This window comes from Maniola jurtina, chromosome 3 (genome assembly GCF_905333055.1).
Source record: "Maniola jurtina chromosome 3, ilManJurt1.1, whole genome shotgun sequence".
NCBI lineage: Eukaryota > Metazoa > Arthropoda > Insecta > Lepidoptera > Nymphalidae > Maniola > Maniola jurtina.
The window spans coordinates 8,843,438-8,861,614 of record NC_060031.1 but is presented as its reverse complement, the minus strand read 5'-3'; the positions used below and the strand labels follow the sequence as shown (position 1 = coordinate 8,861,614).

General features: G+C 35.7%; 1 protein-coding gene across 3 annotated transcripts in view; it reads left to right on the top strand.

The window, feature by feature from the left end:
• Positions 1-7,335: 7,335 nt before the first annotated feature.
• The window catches only part of LOC123878589, a 46,635-nt gene continuing 35,793 nt past the window's right edge, over positions 7,336-18,177 (top strand). For all 3 annotated transcript variants that reach the window (XM_045925888.1, XM_045925879.1, XM_045925868.1), the window contains exon 1: positions 7,336-7,641. The gene's annotated coding sequence lies outside the window, so the exon portion shown is untranslated. The remainder of the gene's footprint in view (positions 7,642-18,177) is intronic.

Genomic DNA, 18,177 nt, shown 5'->3' with positions numbered 1-18,177 from the left:
CAGACTCGTTTGCGCGGCACTCTAAAAATGCGGCGCCTGCCAGTGTCACTGTCCTTAGTTGACCACGTCAAGCCGTAAACGTTGAAAAAATAATTAAAATATTCGCGTTATAAAATATTAGCGACACATTTCATCAGTTACTTTGGTAATTGATGATTATATATTTATTACTATCACAACTTGATGTAATTGACGTATGTTTACAGTTACACGATCGAGTAAAAGGTGTTTAGCAACGAGAAACCGCCTATGGTTAGGCCTATCGGATATAAAATATGTAAGTAGGTAATGAAAATTAGCATTTTTTGAAATAGACGAGTCATAAAAAATTAGTTACCTTGCAATCAAAAGATATTTGTAATGTAAGATATTTCAATAGGTATATAAAAAGATAAAAAGAAAAGGTGACTGACTGACTGATTGATTTATCAACCCACAGCCTTCCCACAGCTCGAACTTTTGGATGGATCGTGCTGAAAGGCATCTCCATGCCAAGTATTATTTATGCAGTAAACATCAGCTAAGAAAGGTTTTTGAAAATTAACTCCTAAAGGGTTAAAAATTAGGGGTTTGAAATTTGTACAGTCTTCGGGGATGTAATCGCGGGCATGAGCTAATAAGCAAGACTTAGAATGAGTGTCCGACTTGCACTAGACCGGTTTTCTTAACCGACTTCGAAAAAAGGAGGAGGTTCTCAATTCGTCGGAATCTTATTTAGTTTTTCTGATTTCAGTGATGTCCATCGATTCAGTTATAAGTGTTTTAGTTCAAAGAATACAAAACAATCTAAGCCATGATATCCTTGCGAAACCAAAGTAAAAGTGTCTGAGAATAATATAATAATATCTCAACATTGTAATAAAAAGTTAAATCAATACGTAGTATAAAACAAAGTCGCTCTACGCTGTCTGACCCAATGTATGCTAAAATCTTTAAAACTACGCAACGGATTTTGATGCGGTTTTTTTGAAACATAAATAGATAGCGTTTAATTATAATATCACTAGTGAGATGGTAATATCATGGCTTTGACGACATACCTGCGACATATATAATAAGTACTATACATTCTGTAGTATATTTAGTACCTATCAGCATTGCACCCGTGCAAAGCCGGGGTGGGTCGCTAGTAAATAATAAAATAATTAAATCAGAATGTAATTACGCTTTGGACACTATCATTACCGTCAAATGGCATAACATAATGTCAGCCGCACGCTGTTGTTGTGTTTTGACTAATTAAATTCAGCTTAACTGGTATTCACGCATGATGTGTGATGGACAGACATACGTATGTGGTTTGCATTAAAATTAATTCGACGTTAATATTAGTATTGATGTGATAAATGTGTGAGGATATTCTACTGACATTCTACTATTTCGATATCCAGTTAAATAAAGTTTTTTTAAATAGGTACTTGCAAAAGCAATCGGATTTTGGAGTAATGCCATTTCTTAAAAAAAATTATTCAAGAACTATATTTCATACTAGCCGATGCCCGCGACTTCGCCCGCGTGGATTAAGGTTTTTCGAAATCCCGTGGGAACTCTTTGATTTTCCGGGATAAAAAGTAGCCTATGTGCTAATCCAGGATATTATCTATCTTCATTCCAAATTTCAGCCAAATCCGTCCGGTAGTTTTTGCGTGAAAGAGTAACAAACACACACACACACACACACACACACACACACACACACACACACACACACACACACACACACACACACACACACACACACACACACACACACACACATACAAACTTTCGCCTTTATAATATTAGTGTGATATAGGCGAATTAATTATTCATGTCAGAATATGTCAAATCCTAGTACCGGCTAAATAGACAGTAGATCGGTTAAGCGGATGAGTTTTTGGGGATCCCGTGAGAACTCTTTGATTTTTCGGAATAAAAAATAGCCTATGCCCATCCCCGGGATATAAGCTAACCCTGTACCAAATTTCATCCGAATCGGTTAAACTGTTGGGCCGTGAAAAGGTAGCAGACAGACAGACAGACACACTTTCGCATTTATAATATTAAATATGGATTAGAGCCGAACCGTAACAGCTACGGGCTACGGCGTTCGATATGACTCCTATCAAAATCATTGATCTCTCGCCACAGTTCGACCGATGCAGTACGTGAACGAACTCAAAAAAGCTAAAAGTTGATAACGTGAGTATGGTTAACTAGACTTGTCACTTGTCAGCCTGCTAGACTCACGATTCTAGGTAGATTCGCGACTTCTAAGGTGGTGGAACTTTTAAGTGACCTTAACCAAGTTAATTTGGGCTTTTACCAAGCACCTCGTCAGAATTTCTAACGGCAGGGCTGCAACCGTTATCTACTCACTTGCAAAGAGCTGAGTACCCAAGGCATCAAGGCCACTGAACTCACTGTTCTCGCCGTCATAATATGTCGAATCCTTTGGTATCATCCTTTCCGGTTTTCATTCATTCCTTTTTCAGTCGCAAGAGGTTATCGAGAACATTGCACTGAGGGCTTCTGAGAATTAGCTAATTGCTAAGTAAACGTCAAACGAGTGCCTAAAGTTAAAATTTTATTAAAAATTCAAATACGGCGTTCAGTGACTGATTTAGGCACAGTTAATGTGGTTAATTCTGTTGTACACACTCTCTAAACTAAATAAAAATGACAGGTCGAAACTCCCTCTAACAACAGGTCTATAATGCTTTCCCATTTATAAAGCTCCCTGCGAAAAAGTTTAGATATTGTGCAAAACAGAATTAGCCACATAATTAAATTAAAAAGTGACACAAAAGCCTCAGTGCAACTTGGCACTTCAGTATCAGCCTTTTTTCATCATTATGCTCTTTGCAAATGGTCTTATGTTTGATATTGGTTACCGTAACTATTCATGGATACAAAGCTTTTTAAATATGAGCTTCGTCACAAACAATAAAAGTAAGGTAGTTAAGGTGGAATATTCAATTATTCATTCTAGTTAGGTCATAAGAAATTCTTAGTAATACGGAAAATGCGTCTCTACAATCAAGACTACTTTTATTGACACGTTTTCCTCTTTTGAAATAATTGTTGATGTAAATTAATTGGGTAAAGTAAAATTCAAGGTTCCGTAGATAAACTTCCAAACTTCTTTGTCTTAGGTAGGCCCATTCGCTTCTTTAGTTAGTCAAGCGAAAAACCGTCATCGAAAAAATTTAATAAAAAATATGTATCAATAACCTTTTGTGCGATAGGTAGGTAGTTATTAACGGATGCAATGATTCCAAGTAAACACCTTACACAAACAAAAAACCCAACGCTGCGGTAACTAAAATGAAGTTTCTTTGTAGCTAGGTAGGTAGATAGTTAGGTACAGAATGTTTTTTGTGGAGTTGTTGATACCAAACATTTTTCGGCATAACTTATACCTGTTCAAGGAAGGAATGATTGTATGGTGCAACGTGCAGCCCTCCCACTGCTAAATATGCCGGCAAGCCACCAAGCAACACCACACAAATCCTCCAAAACGTACTCAACGCATGTTGCACTCCGACTTGTCCTGACTGACTGATTGATCTATCAACGCACATCCTATATACCGCTGGGGTTCGAAACTTGAAATTTTAACGTAGCCTTTTGACCTTTATGGCGTAGACATTCACTGCGAAAGGATTTTGGACGTCTAAGGCGGTTATATAAAGGACGAAAGTTTGTATGAAAGTCCGTAATTTTTATAATCATAATCATTTATTTTGCTCGAATATGGCACATGTAGCTATATTATTTTCATAGGGTCCTAAAAATTATAAATAATATATTATATTATTCAATTATATCCATGAAAATCGGTATTTTCATTCTACCGATTAAAAATGAAAAATACGTGATCCAGGATTTTTGGAAATTCCATCCCTTACCAATTTTCAAAAACTCCACTTGAGCTAAGCGGGTTCGGGCTTTATGAGTTTTTTATAAAAATCAATGTACCCACTGAGATGTCACAGCTCTACTTTCAAGCCTAGAACATTAGAACCTGAACAAAGCTTGCCTTGAGTTTCAAGCGACGACGCCGTAATTCGGAAGAATGCAAAAGCTAATAGAAAAATACGACGCGAGATTATAACGTTATACAAGGTCTTGTATTCATATTATTAATTATACTATTATCACTAACTGATGTCCGCTACTTCATCCGCGTTGATTGAGGTTTTAAAAAATCCCGTGGTAACTCCTTGATTTTCGGGAATAAAAAGTACTTACATTATTATGTTCCCATGATGCTGTACCAAACATCTAAATCAGTTTAACGAATGACCCGTGAAAAGCTGGCAGACAGACAGACAGGCAGTCACTTTCGCATAATTTATAATATTAGTATGAAAGTATGGATAATAAAAGTGAACCACAGTTCAAAAGTAAAAGTTTGTTTATAAAAAGTGAGAGTACCTACTATTTGAGTATCATATTATTATGGGTTATACTAAACCGAGTAGAAAAAATAAACCACTGGACAGTGTTTATTAATGGTTTAGCATTAAATAGTAAGTACTAAGTACCTAACTACAAAAATATGTCTGATCAGTGGATTATTACTGGACATACTTTTACCGTTTATTTGGTAAATAGGTATACTAAATGAAAGGTAAGCACTGGTTTTGTAGAATTAAAAAAAATGTATTTTAATGCATTAGATTAAATTGAATGTGGTTCAGAACGAAACCCGATTACCCCGATTCCAAGCACTCTTCTCTATCTTATATATATTTCCTTAAAGAGTGTTTTTGTAAAGCGCAAATCCAGAAGATCGCGAAGAAGATCCTGAAAGAAGCGAGTCTACGAGGCCGAGTGGAGTGAATGGGGGAAATGGCGAGTAGAGCGAAGCGAACCGCCGACATCCGTAGCAAAATGAAAATCGAGAATGAAACGAAGGCTGAATGAAGGGACATCGAAGCGAGTCTTCCGGCGTAGCCCGTTTACTAAATTGTCACTATGCCCTTTATCCCATGATCTTCCTTTAAAAATCTCGTAAGAACTTCTATTTAACTACCAGGAATTTCAAACTAGTAACCAGATTTTGATTTTCTTAAAGACATGATTGTGACTTAGTTATTGTTGTTGATTTTTCAATTTTCATCAAGTTCTGATCAACGAAAACGAAAAGTTGCCTATTTCAAGAGTAACTACGCTATTTGGCTTTATTAGGCGATACAAATTACTTATCCGATTGTTTTAATTTTTAGCTTATTAAGTAGTCATAAGTTTTGGTAGGTATGCTACGACTTACAATCCATTTATTATTATTAGCGTATTTGTTTTGATCGACACTACGGCCGTTGGTTTTCTGTGATGGAAGTGAGGTCAACTTTGTTTCTTTTGGGATAGGAGTACATAATTTAAAAGACCTTACGTCCCCGTGAATATTGTATTAGTACACCTTTAACAGGGCTCTCTCCGTCACTCGTTTCCACTCGTTTCATACAATCGTAGTTCCAATTTCATTTGAATATTAAGCAAGCAAAGTCCATGAAATTTTGCAGACATATTCTAGAAACTAATATCTGTGTCTGTGGTGTTTTAGATTTTTCTAAAAATATGCAGTTTTAAAATTACAGGGGCTCTAAGATTTGTATGAAAATTTTAAGACCGCGTAACTTTGAAACCGAATATTTTAACAGAAATCTGGAAAACCACAGACATAGATATTAGTTTCTAGAATATGTCTGCAAAATTTCATGGACTTAGGTTGCTTAATATTCAAATGAAATTGGAACTACGATTGTATGAAACGAGTGGAAACGAGTGACGGAGGAGCCCTCTTAACGGAAAAAAGGGTTTTACATTTATAAACTGTTGTTATTAATTGATCTTTCCATTTGAATGGAATTTTTTCCACTTTTCAGACCAGGGCGCGTTCGAAACCCTCGTAGCTTTGGTTTTAAGTTTATGTAATTCATTATCACCATTAGACATTTAAATTAAAAACCGACAACCAAAAGTATACATCTATTACAAAAGTATACATTTAAAGTCATGTTATATGATTTTAGAGGTTATAACAACCTATTATATATACGTAGACAGACGTAACGGCGAAATGCATAATGCTTTATAAGTAACGAATGAATGTCCCTTGAATGCAAACCATTCATGAGTATGTTAAGTCTTTTGCCATTCTTAAAACTCTTGTTTATTTAAATTAAATTAACACAACTTGAATAGAGGGAACGGAGGTACTTACGTTTCTTACGAATCTACTTACCTATTACGTAATTAGTGTTAGTGTAGTGGCGTTAACATTACAATTATTGTTCAATCGATTTTGATGATGAACTTTCAGTATAATGAAGTTGTACTTTATAAATAAACGCTGTAGGTATATTATGTGATATCAACGATAGACAAATCGAAAGAATTAAGCTCGAGTGCATTCAAAGTTCTGACGCAGTATAGAGCCGTTATGTTGCGTATATATTGATATACCTACTGGTTATTGCATAGGTCCCATATAGGTCCTAATACAAGCATAGATACATGATGTAAGTTAGTATGTACCTATATTCAAAATCGTTGCAAAGTAACTTGAAAAACATTGCATCGAACTTCGGGTACAGACAATAAACTGCTCCTGCAGTGCTACGTTGCAATGCATGTATCTACAGAATATTTATTGCTATTACGATAACAAACCGCCTATTTGCAAACAAAATATTCTTACCTGAGTACTTGTATTCTGTGGTATAATAGTAAGATCGTATTTATCAATATTGCTTTGTCTCTCCCCTGTCTAATATATATGAAGAAAGAGTGTTATCGCCGTTCCATTGCGTAGGCTGTCTATGCAATTCAATGTGCGTACTGGTCAGACAAGTCACCGGAGCTTTAGACGAGAGCTCTTAGACAGCATCTATATTGGGACGCCGCAATGTTACATCCTTACTGTTCCTTGTTAGGGCTCCCATCAACTACTCCTACAATTTACCACGACTCAAACAAAAAGCAATGCTAAGAAGATATTCTAAGACGTTATAAGTCGTATGTGACATTAGGCTTTAAGGGCGTGCATACGCTCGCTGCCGAGGGACGCAGGCGCTTCATCGGTCTCTATCGAGCTTCTAACAATCGCGCCATAATATTCGCGCCGAGTATACGGAAGTCGTGACAGGGTTCGGGAAGCGAGCTTTTGCTAATTGGCTGTAACTGATAGATAAGCAATAAAATCAATTGGGAGGACACCGGCTGCATCTCCAATTTATGTCGATGTGGATTCGCGATGCGTCGTGGTCCGGCGCCGACCCCCGCCACCGAGCTTCATATTTATACGCTAAAGCGGACACTGCGCAGAGTTCAAACGCGCGACGGGCGCTCGGAACAGTAGACGATAAAGAAGAATCGCAACGCGTGGGTAGACGAGGGCGAGTGCAGTGTGCAGTGCGTGCGGTTCGTGTTCGCTGAAAGCTCGGGCTGCGAAGCCTCCGCGAGCGCGGCGACGGGCGAGCGCCCGCCTGCGTCAGTGCCGGCCCGGCCGTGCCATAGGCATCACGCTCCGCAATATCATAACACTAACTGTTTACTGCTGGACAGTGACATACACTTCACGAATACCTACTCTATTACTGCCTGCGAGCTGCCTACAGAAGTGTACGCGGAATTCTTGCAAATAGAAGTGAGGTGAGTTCAATGGCATTTTTATCAATTTATCATTTTTTTACTATTAAAACATTTACTAATAAAATAAGTATATTTTTACATTACAAATAATATAGGTTGGAGAGATAATGTAACAATCCCTTGTATAATATTGAAACGTCTGAAAAGCCGGTTCAGGAGCTTTTGTAGCGCTACCGCGTCAAATCTTGTTTTACATGTTACGAGATCAGTGCTACGAAAACTTATATAGATTATATTATGAGTTTGGTTTTATATAGTTATTAAGGATATTCGTCACAACTATTTTGTTTTATGTATACCTATATACATCTATATTATAAACTAGCTGTTGCCCGCGACTTCGTCCGCGTCCCGCTGGAACTCTCTTTTCGCATGGATTTTCCAAAGAAACTTTCATACATATGATTTTTTTTTTTGGAAAATTCACGGGAAAATAATTGTCCTAAAACAACAAAAAAAAAAATTATCCAATTTGGTCCAGTCGTTCTCAAATTACGGCGTGACCAACGGAATTTTACATATAAGATTTACATAGGTACTATAGATTTACCCAACATCATATGATTTAATAATTTAAGTATTCCAGACACATTTTTTAATCCGGAACAAAAACTAAATTATTTATACTTTAAGTTTAAATAATTTAGATTAATTAATTAATTCGTATAAATTAGTCATTAAGGCAAAAGTGCTTACTTTATGTAGGTACATGCTGAATTTACTATTTCCGTTCTTTAATAAAGTTAACAATTTTATAATAAAGGGTAGTTAGTACATGGGCATTACAATTATGTTTTGTCAATTAGGTAGGTAAACTATTTTAACCTCTGTACTACATCAACTTGTTTTCACTATCGTAACACAAGTCCTATTCATAACTTATGTGTTTATTGTTTGAAATCCTTCTTAAATTACATAGGCAGGGGCAATTAAAATGTTAATGACAAGTGTTTTTTATTTAACACAATAATTTTTCTGTTTGGTAAATTAACTCAAAAATACAGTAAATATTTTAAATACTAGATTTTGTACAAGTTATTTCTTAAAAATTATAAAGAACTGTGTTTAATAAATAATCAAATAGCATTGAACAATTCTATGGAACGTGTATCGAGTAGCAGCGTGACGGATCCGATATTTTACAGTCAACACCTCATTTAATATTGTAGCTGCAAACTATTCATACGTTCAAACTACATTATGCATTCAAACTATCATTTGCACTAGTCACTACTAAGAACTTAATTTGTAATATTTAGTACGAATATAAAGTAGGCAAAATTGCAACTTGTACCTGTGTCCTATTATTCGAGAAAGACCTTTTATTGATAAATACGTTATTATTAATCGCGCAGTGGATATGTATTATTTATTTCATATTAATTTATTTTTATATACCAATGAGGTACCTAATCAATAAATCTCGCTTATTTCATTAAGTGGAGTAGTTGGAATATGACATCAATAAATTTTCTTCTGCAGAGTATTGATCTTGTGGTAAATCGTTACTAATCAAAATTAATAATTATTAAAAGTAATCAATTCAATCGCTTTCGAATTTAATAATATACCAACTAAACTGCATCGTTTTTGCGTGGGTAGCTTACATTTTTTAAGAGGCTCTACAACCGTTATGTATAAAATCTGTTCGGCACTTTTTAAGACTAGTGCTTTCAAAGAGACAGATGCGAGAGCTTTACTTTCATTATGTAGTTAAGAAGAGGACAAAAATATAACAATAATACCTATGCATACATAAAACACTAAACAAGAAAAATTTAACACCATGTGCCATATCATATTATGGCTATTATGTTGGATGATTATGAATATAAACGACATTATGGTAACTATTTAGAGTTCAGACATTAAATTCTCTGAGCTGTCAACGGCACGTAAATTACGGACAAACGTAACAGACATATTGTGAAATAGAACAGAAGTATATCTAAGAGTAAATATAATCAATCACCTGTGTCTGGTTATTGTAACCACAATATATTATGATAATCTCCAGAGTCCAGGCCTAATTCCGATTCCTTTGTCAAATATCACTTCGTAGCAAAAGTTAGGGAGACATGAACGTCTTGATTTTGTTTTTTTGAGATATAATAAACTAGCCGATGCCCGCGACTTCGCCCGCGTCGATTTAGGTTTTTTGAAATCCCGTGGGAACTCTTTGATTTTCCGGGATAAAAAGTAGCCTATGTGCTAATCCAGGATATTATCTATCTCCACTCCAAATTTCAGCCAAATCCGTCCAGTAGTTTTTGCGTGAAGGAGTAACAAACATACACACACACACACACACACACACACACACATACAAACTTTCGCCTTTATAATATTAGTGTGATTTAATGATTGCTGTATTTCATGATCTAGTTTCATCAAAATTAACAAATCCTCGCGAATTTTTGAAATTCTATCGTGGTCGTATTATTTTTATCAGCGATAGAATTTCGGCCTATCAAAATCAATATTCATTGTTTTATTTGAATATTCACCAAACAAAACAATGAATATGATCGAGACACACAAACATACAGTACTTTGGAAATTCAGGTTTTCTTAATTCATTGCTGTGAGTTACATAAGAACAATCCTACAGGCAGGCAGAATAAAGGACACGGAAACTTTTTTCTCGACAGATCCATCACTTTTTGTCTGAAGGCCAAAGGTGACTCATGTTAATTGGCGCATCAGATCTTTGTAAAAAATTAACTGAGGAGCTTTAGAAAAATCATATTAAATGATAAGTCATGAAACTTAGATCTAACATACAAGCATAAAATCCAGACCCTGCCTAGGTTTTTTGATTAATAAAGATGAACGCCAACGAAAGTTGAACATTTTCGAGGCACATTAAAAATGGCTGGGCAATGCGTAGGGCAGTAAATGCAGATTATCGTACTTCATGACATAATAAGTACTGGTAATTAATTTGCTTACAATATTTCCTGAAGTCTAAAAAAGATACTGTAATCGACGCAGGATAGTTCATCACGATAATGCAAGTCCATACTTCAATATAATTTTATTATTGGACTATTTGAGCTTCCAATCGCGAATTAGGGACCTATTGATTATTATTTTTGCATTCCCAAAAATTTTGGATTAATTTTATTATCAAACTAGCTGATGCCCGCAGCTTCGCCCGCGTGGATTTAGGTTTTTGGAAATCCCGTGGGAACTTCTGAGTTCCCAGGACAAAAGTAGTCTATCAGTACCGCGCGACAAAGTCTTTACTTGGTAAAGATAGCTTCAATATCAATTTATAACCGATGACAGTTTCTAAATCCCATCCACTTTGGTGGTCAGGTCCCCTGCAGCATCAGAATTGAGGAGTTGGAATCCAAATTTTTTATACGTAGGGCAATGTCGCAAAGTTCCTCTATCGATTAAAAAAAAATTACGCAAATCGGTTCAGAAATCTCGGAGATTTCGGTATACATAGGTAGAAAAACACAACTCCTTTTTTGAAAGTCGGTTAAAAAAGTAGCCTATGTTACACCCTGATGAATCCTCTAATTGTCTGTGAAAGTCCCGTCAAAATCGGTTCAGCCGTTTCGAAGATTAGCCTTTTCAAACAGACAGACAGACAGACAGACAGACAGACAGACAGACAGACAGACAGACAGACAGACAAAAATTTTAAAAACGTGTGATTCGGTTATGGTATCGTTCAAATAACAATATGAGCTTTATATGAGGTAGTTATTTCGAAATTACAGACAGACACTCCAATTTTATTTATTAGTATAGATTCAACCACCGAACATTTTTCATCCCTTTGAAAGGGTACAAATTAAATTTTTTAAAAAAGATGCAAATTGTCAAAGGGTACAAGTTATAAATAGTACAGGGTATAAGTAAAAATAACCTTTGTTGGACTCATATTTACTTATATTCTTAAACTTTTAGTGTTACATAGTTTAAGGGAATAATAGTGCAGCTTTTTTATATTTTCGATAAAATACAAACGAATAGATTAATCATTATTATCACACTACACAAGATCGCGTATCGAATGCACATCCGGGCATTGATTTTTTCCCTATTTAGTTTTTGCCTACAATTATAAACATTTAATAATACAAGTTACTAAAATAGATGAGCAACGCTATTACATGTTATTATTGTTGAATAGTTAGGCAATTATACAATTAGCTTAAAAACTAATAATGTTTTATTTTATTTTATTAGGAACATAAAATATAATAAAATACAATTAATAACTTAAACCAATACAAATATGTAATAATTACGATTAGCTCTTTGTAATAATTTAATCGTAAAATATGGCGTGATATCTAAATGGCGCTAAAAAAGTTAATCATTAGCACTTCAGCTATTTACCGGTTTTTTTGCTAAGCCCTCGCGTTATCGTGTGTATCAATCATAATAATAATAGATAGGTATTTTAGACACTAATAATATACAGAAAAGCTATAATAAGCTTTTTTAAACGTAATCCTTCTGTCTGAGTCCAGTGTTTTGAGTTTAGAGTTTAGAGACTGCACTCAACAAATTGTGCGTATACAAAGTTTTAAGCTATCATCACATGGTTTAGGGAAAGCGGAACACTATACTGTTTAATAGTGTTTTTATAAAGTATTTTGCCTACTAACAAAGCTGTACTCTAGTTAAGTCTACCATATTTTATTTAGTAGGTATGGATTTATTGTGTTATAAAAAGAATCCTTCGACTATCGTGCGATAGTTGTGGTACTTATCTAAAGACTAATCGTAAGATTTTGTAAAACAAGTAGGTAATAAAACTATCACTATTGTGGTTTACAAAAACTATCGAGCACGGTCACAGCGAGTGCGAAACGACGCTTTCGAGTCGCTTGATTGCGCAAAGCCCGCGACCGCGATGATGCCAGTTCAAGTGCGGGGTGAAGGTTCCATTGATGCCCTTCGACGCTACCAGCCCTTATCCAAAGATGCTTTTAGACAATGAGGTATTGTATATGGAGGAGAAAACCTCATATATGCGTCGTTGATCGCAACTTTTGCTCACTGTAAGCTTGAAATACATTGCTGCTATGGCAATCTCAAAGCGCTACACACTAAATTCGCAAGTCCAACTTTTTATAACTGCAATAATTGTTAATGCGTGTCATTCTACGAACCGCATGTAAATCTACAACAAAAATCGTTTTTAAATTTTTAGGTATAATTAACTTCCACAATATTTGTACACCGCTACGGTTTATGTGTTGAACTTTTGTAATAATATGTACTTATCATCTTTTGTAACACATATTATGCAATTAAAGAATTTTCTACTTGTATACCTAATGGCGAACTAGTAGAGTCAGCTCCAACGACAATAATTAAATGATAAAAACTAGTATTTTTTGGCACCAGTTAAGTATATTGCGGGACATTGCACGCTCTAATACAACATCTCACTGCTTTTAGGGTGCTACGGCACACGTCTTTGTGATGCCGGCCGCTACTTTAGAAACATAAGCTCCCGCTTTCCGCTTATTTCTACTAGTTTTTTTGGATCATAATATCTATTCGTATATGCAAGTTACATACATACACATATACACAGCGGACAGATATGTAACATAGTTACATATCTGTCCGCTGTTTTAATGAAAAAATAACTTTTTCGTCTTAGTTATTTTTTTAAGCCGTAAGAAATTTTCTATACCTATTAAAAGTATGTGCCAAATCATGTTTACCTTTTCATATTTACATTTTTTTAAATTTAATAATTCATCTCGCATATTTTATTTAATCTATAGATACAAATGGAATTACTTTAAAATAATTCATTGGTCCAACCCGTAACGAAATAATGATTTTTTAAACTCATTAAATTACACCTTTTATTTTACGGTTGATGAAAAATTACACAGTACCAACACTACCATGCAATTGAAATGTTTTTACATCAATATTGCACGCCACAAATCTGACGTAATAATAAATACATTATATTATATTATTTTGTTACCATTAATTTTACATCTTTTAAGGTAGGTATATTTTGTTTTGGAATTTAAATTAAATTAAATTGACATGAAAACGTATCACATTATAACTACCTAGATAACATATATTATTTAAATACCAAAAATACTATATTTGTTATTCCAAGTTTGTAAAGAAATCTTTATCAGAATGACCTCCAGAACTTTAGTAAATTTCATGATTCTAGGTCAACAGGAAGTACTCTATAGACAGACACGACGGACGGACCGACGGACGGACAGACGGATGGACAGACAGACAGATAGACAACAAAATGATCCTATAAGGGTTCCGTTTTTCCTTTTGAGGTACGGAACCCTAAAAAAACTAACATTTCAAGTTTCTAACCCCAGTGATTTAGGCTGTGCGACAACTACGACCTTCCGTGGCGACTTCAAAAAATTCGGCCTTATTTCTTCATCATGTTATAAAGCGTACGTCTGTGCACAATATTAGCTTTTCATATCCATTTGTTTGGGTTGGGCGTTGATGAATCAGTCGACTTTTCTTCATATATATTTAGATAACAAACATGTTATAAATCTATGTCTCGTTGACGATGTTAATCTAGCAAGGCCGATGAGCTTCCGATTCTTTTGTTTTAAAATTTTAGGTAAATGCTTCGCACTTAGGCTACGGAATTACGCTTAGTTGACGGGAGCTAAATGGCTGGATGACGCTATTTTCTTAACGGCCCTGATGAGTACAAGCATTTTTTAGTCTGGTGCAAAAACACAAGGTCAATAGCAGCAGTTCTTATTATTTACAATGAAGTACAATATATTGTCTTGTCGATATTATACGAACGCCGATCAACGATGTTTAGCCTCATCACGTTGTTACAAAATTAAGAACAAAAAATTATTTAACAATGTAACCGGTACGTTTGTTTATATTGCGCACGCTGCGTTTAGTTTTCTATGACTAGCAACTTAAAGAAGAGACGGAAATGTATAACTTGGAAGTTAGAATGTAGAAACAACTATTAAGTGACTGTGCATTAATGAAACGCGTCAATATGCGCGCGCAGAGTCCCGGCGTGACAGAATGCGCTCGCGGCGAGCGGGCGACGCTGGGGCCACGCGCCGTCGCTTCCTGAGAAAATTGCAACTTATGGCCAACTGAATCTGGGACTCACAGGTGCCATTGACCTTTGTAGCCAGCCATATTCATTTCTTATAAGTTACCTTTGAACAAAACTATAAACAATAACCAACTTATCAATAACGTATTGACGATCAACTTTTTATAAGGCCCATTTAGTTCATGCGCTGAATTGTGACCCTTTTCTTTTTGAGGGTTCATATTACGTCAGACCAATTACTAGGAACGGAGAAAAACTGCAAAAATGCGTAACAGTATGAATAAGTATTATAAAGCACCAAATTCTATAACTCTACCTTTGTGATAAAATCTTTTTTGCAAAAATACCTAGACAAGGAACCGAAACGGTTATTTTGCCACAAAAACACATAAACCGTTTCTATTTCACTTGCTAGGTATAATCGTAATTTGAAAACGTGACTTTGATTTCATGGTTTCAATGAGATTTATCAACGGTTAATACTCGCGTCGAATTATAGGTACCTAACGATCAAACAATTTGTGATAACCTCACAACTTTAAATATTTAAGTGATTGTTCTTTATTTTAATTTTCGTTAGAAAATAATTTTATACCTACTAACATTAGTATAAATTACATTAGATAGGTATCGTGTTGCTTGTTCCTAATTCCTAATTTATTCCTAATTTGTATAATATACTAACTGACGAATTTTGTAGCAAACTTATATGATGACTAACTATTGTCTTAGACGGCCTGAATCTGCCTTAGTCCGCATGACGATAGTTTTTTAAAAATCCCTTGGGAACTCTTTAATTTTCCGAGATAAAAAGTAGACTAGCAAAAGTATTTACTCTCCAGTTGTTTAACTATATACATGCAAATTACAACGATCCGTTGCTCCGTTGCGGCGTGATTGAAAGAGAAAACAATAAACTACTTAAAGGAGTTCCCATGGGATTTAAAAAAAACTAAATCGCAGGCACCATCTAGTATCAAAATACTACAAATATTTCATTTGCATTCCTATACTTACTTAAAATGTAAAGGAATGTTTGTTGGCAAAATATGTACTATTTTACGGTTGCATGGTTATCGGTCCCCGATGAAGGGAATTCTGACGGCGTGTGCGACTGTGCGTAAGAAACCTCGGAACGGGCCGCCACATGAATATCAATATCAGTATATAGTCGAGTCGCGATGCCGGTCACAATGACCGATAAAAGAGAACCACACAAATATGGCCCTACTTCAACTTCGTTTAACATTCACATTCAATAGCACCAACGAGCCCGGTACACGGTGCCACCAAATGGAATGTAGGTTATGATGCTATTTGGTGTGTCTTTTTTGCCGGTCTAAGTTTTTTATAATACTTATCTTCTTTCGCGTCAATCAGATTTGTATAGGCGTGAAAGTATTGACGTCATTGTGCCAAATCTTGCCTTATTAATTTGATATTACCTCTGCAGTTCTGAAGCGAGGTTTAACTGTATCAAAATTATGTGCGCCAGAATAATGTTTTCCACTGTGCTAAAACAGAATAGGTACCTAAATTAAGAGAAAATTAATTTCATTTTCATCATTCTTCCATGTATAGGTACTACTTTCTTCCACCTTGGTACCCACTTAGTAATATTATAAATGCGAAAGATGTGTCTGTCTGTTTGTTTGTCTGCTAGCTTTGCACGACCCATCCATTTAAGCAATTTTGTCAAATTTGGTACAGAGATAGCTTGCAACCCAGGGAAGGGTTACTTGTTGTCCCGGAAAATCAAAGAGTTCCCACAAGATTTTAAAAGATTCTAAATTCACACTGAAGAAGTCAGCGGGCATCATCTATTCGGTAAAGAAATGTACGTATCGCTTACATCTCGGAGACGCATATAGGCTTTATTTTATCCCAGAAAATCAAAGAGTTCCCGCGGGAATTTTTTGAGAACCAAAACTTACGAGGACGAAGTCGCAGGCATCATCTAGTAAACTATATTTAGTGAAGTTAAATGTGGATCGTGTGTTGTTATACTAGTGCAAAACTGTGATTTACTATGACACGAATCTCGTAACATTTGTGTTTGCTTTATATGGAGTATCAAGCTTAACAACACCCACGTAAAGTGAGCGTACTTACGGCTAATACCACAGTCGGGCTTATATTAGATTGACAGTGTAAATATTGTCGCCACTCTGTCTAGCACTATCTGATATTAAATGTAGTGTAATTTACAGCGACGAGCATTTATCACTCTAACACCGCGAACGAAGCTCGCTTGTATTTCCTGCTTCGTACTAAAGAGCCCTCGACTGCCCAGACGCATGGCACCCACACTCTAAATAACAAGACAAATAGACATGTCCACTTTACCATTTACAAAGTAAAAATTCTCATGTTGTGTTTGCATAGGTCTTTTACCAATTAGTATTTTGTACCGATATATATGACTTTGTGTTAGTGGTTGTCTGTTGCACTCACTTCAAACTTTGTCTAGGACCTCGCACGCCGAGTCGAGAGGAAGGCGTGAGAGAATAAGGAGACTACTTAGCAGTGAACATCCATTGTTTGTGTTCAAATAGAAGCGGTTTTGAGCCTTTATTCCCGCTTTTTAGAGTGTCGCTTCGGCGTCATGAAACGCGAGTGATTTCGTAAACAGCAGTGACCCGACAATGCCAAATGACAAAGTCCTCGAAGGGATTTATTTCACTTGAAAATACTGGCTTAAGTTTACGACGCAATGTAAGGAAAAGTCTTTACCTCCTTTCGTGACAAAAAAATAAAGTGGATGCTACTACTATTACCGCGTAGAAACCTTGATAAAAACATTGGCATTTTATTATTTTATATCCAACCAATCTTAATCCACACCGAAGAAGGCAGCGGGCAACGTCTATTTGGTACAGAGATAGCTTGCATACCGGAGACGGATATAGGCAACTTTTATCCCGAAACATCAAAGGATTACGCGGATGAAGTCACGGGCACAGTCTAGTTTATAATAAATCATAATACGATAAAAACATTGGAATCCGAACAGATATCTTTCTAACTATCGCGACCAGTTGCGATATAACGACAGAATATGTCTTGAATGTACAGAAAATTCTACCTAAGGCAAAAGTAAATCAAAATCTTTATAAGTTTACAGTAAGTGTGCTAAAATATTACTTTATCTTTGCAGATTATCACTTACCAGATTTTAAATACTAAAAACTTTACAAAAAACTGACCATGGGCAGTATCGCTAAAATCTAAAGTACAGAGGTTGTCAAACTAAAGGACGAAAAAAACGGACGGAATTGCTTAACAGCGCTAATTATTGCATCTATGTTATTATATTATTATGTTAATAAAAGTCTCGGAACGTAATGTCCAGGTTGTTTCATCGTGCGGAACGCGCGATGTCATTGTCCTTAGAGTGGATGAGCTTGCACCTCGCCATTGCGCCTTCGCGCCACCAGCGTCGTCTCACAATTCACGCG